General features: G+C 48.4%; 1 pseudogene; it reads right to left on the bottom strand.

The window, feature by feature from the left end:
• Positions 1-660: 660 nt before the first annotated feature.
• LOC114490779 lies at positions 661-2,104 on the bottom strand (annotated as a pseudogene).
• Between the last annotated feature and the right edge of the window lie 502 nt (positions 2,105-2,606).

Here is a 2,606-nt window from a genome sequence, read left to right as displayed (position 1 = left end):
CGCAGCTTCAGCAGAGTGGAGACTCCCGCAGCCCTGCAAGAGAGAATCACCATGCGGCTTTAGCAGAGAACTGCCACTTGGCTTTGGCAGAGTGGCGAACCCCCCGCCACTTGCAGCCATTGCGCAGGGGGAGAAGCACATGGTTTTGGCTGAATGGGGACTCCCATGGCCCTGGGAGAGAGGACCATGTGCCTTTGCCAGAGTGGGGACCCCCGCAGCTTTAGAAGGGGGAACCACCACCTGGTTTTAGCAGAGATCCCGGTGACTCAGCTGAGGGTGATGGGAACCCAGGGAGGTCTCCCAGTCGAGATGGAGTACTAACTGGGAATAACCAGAGGACTGCCTGAGCCATGGACTTCTATTTCCTTTCCTGAGATACAGTACTCTGGACTGGGCAAAGGGGGAAGGAAGGAAGGACTGTGTCTGTTTGTGAGTGTTTTAAAGGGACTTTAGGGTTTTTGATAAAGACATTAGGTCACTACTTTAAGTCTGTATAGCATTAAATGAACATTTCCTTTCCTTTTCACGACTCTCTGGCATTGAGAGACGTCTTTCCTCTGGCGGCAGACATAACAGACCTGGGGGCTTCTTTCAGTAATAGTATATCGTCCCAGGCCCCCCACCCCCTTGTTTGTTCTGTAACATTGCATCTCTTTCTTGGTTTCAGGTTGGAGGACTTTCCTTTTTTAAAATTTTGTTCAGATCCCATATATTGTAGGAACCAGTGTGACAGCCACTCATACATTAAGGAATTAACATCCTTCCCAAGGCATCAGCATCTGCACTTGCAGGAGGTTGGGGCGGGGTGGTGGGAAAATTACTGGTGGTTCAGAGAGAAATGGAGTCAGCCAGCATGACTGATAGGAAGTGTGTGTGTGTGGCTGGGGTGGCGGTGGGCCATGAAGCTTCAGACCTGCTTTCCTGGTCCCAGTCCTGACCTTGGCACGGGGGTAGGGTGGGGATGTGGAGGGACAGAAGAGTTCCTGAAGCAGCAGATTTGACTTGATGTTGTTTGGTTTATTTCCAGGAGACTTGGAGGAGTTCTCACTATCCTGTGCTGAAGTTTACTTTTATTTTCATTCTCCTGAGCATTCTGTTCTATACTATTAACTACTTTAGGCTTTGGGGGAAGTATATCAGACAGATTTTCTCATCTGGATTTCCACATCCAGTGTAAACCACAACACAGTTTTCTCTTTTAAAATCAAATGAAGCAGCCCTGGCGGGCGTAGCTCAGTGGATTGAGTGCGGGCTGGGAACCAAAGTGTCCCAGGTTCGATTCCCAGCCAGGGTACATTCCTGGGTTGCAGGTCAGAACCCCCAGCAACCGCACATTGATGTTTCTCTCTCTATCTATCTCCCTCCCTTCCCTCTCTAAAAATAAATAAATAAAATATTAAAAAAATAAAATAAATAAAATAAAATGAAGCAATGGTAGCGAAGTAAACGCAGCCATCTTCCCACCAAACGGCAAAACATTTATCACCAACTTCCCACCGCTTGGAGGGAGCTGGGCATTTCCTCCTCTTAGTGGGTTTTCTTTTAGGGGGGCCTTTTGGTTTATTTGAAGCTTCAGAAATGTCACCATTCCTTAGAGCATGCGTAAATGAAGCCACAACTTTATCGTGAGTTTTATCAATGCTGCATCCTCCCAAACGTCAGAATTGTCACCCTGGCCTGTGCTTGCCAGAATAGCACCGCGTCCTCCTGCTCTGGAAACCGCCACCACTTCCTCCCCGCATTGCCTGGCAAGAGTACTGGGGGGTGCACAGCTCTGGCTGCGTGCCTCTGACCATCTATACCTCATTTTTAGGAGCCTGCTGGGACTTGAATCTAATTATAGGTCTGGAAGCAGAGAGAGGTAGTGGGAATAGGCCCCAGGGGAGTCAGCAGTGTCTGGTATGGCAACTGCCTCAGGGAAGCCAATACACTTTCCTAACAAGACAGGGCTACGCCCTTCAGATGCGGGTGGAGAGGCTGCTACTACCACTGGAGATAGGAGAGGTACTTCTGCTGGGGGTGGGGAGTCTTCTTCCACTGGCAGAGGAGACTCATCAGAATTTAGGGGCTCAATGTCTCCAGCTTCACTGGGGTCGTCCCACATGTTCCCATCAGAGTTTACAAGATCCCACTGTTTCCCAATCAATACCCTACTTTAATAATAGACACCCTGCAGAGCCTGCGAGTTTAACTGTGCTGTAATTCAGCTAATCACAGGATGAGATTCAGCAGTTGATTTTCAGCAACCTCAGCCTTGCAGCTACATGAGATTAGGTCCTTCAGGGCATGTAGAAGTAAGTTTACAGGTCACTTAGGGGAGGCTTGAGCTGGGAAGTTGAATCCCTGCCCTCGCACTTTTCCTTCTCTTCTTTGTCCAGCAACACTAGGAGCAGCCAGCCAGCCTCATGGTATTTTTTAGATGGCCTCTCAGTACTCTTCTAGTACTACAGTCATTAGCATTTTTAATCTAGTTAGATTGGAGAGCCATTTCCAGAAACCTCAGAACCAATTCAGAAAATTGATCCTTAACATTCTGGTATCAATGAAAAGCCACCTGTGGTATCAGAGTCTGCATTAATCTGGGCTCTCCAGTGAAATAGAGCCGA

This window comes from Phyllostomus discolor, chromosome 2 (genome assembly GCF_004126475.2).
Source record: "Phyllostomus discolor isolate MPI-MPIP mPhyDis1 chromosome 2, mPhyDis1.pri.v3, whole genome shotgun sequence".
In the NCBI taxonomy this organism is placed as follows: Eukaryota; Metazoa; Chordata; class Mammalia; order Chiroptera; family Phyllostomidae; genus Phyllostomus; species Phyllostomus discolor.
Note: the sequence above shows the minus strand (reverse complement) of the source record. Positions and strands in the feature narration are given on the sequence as shown.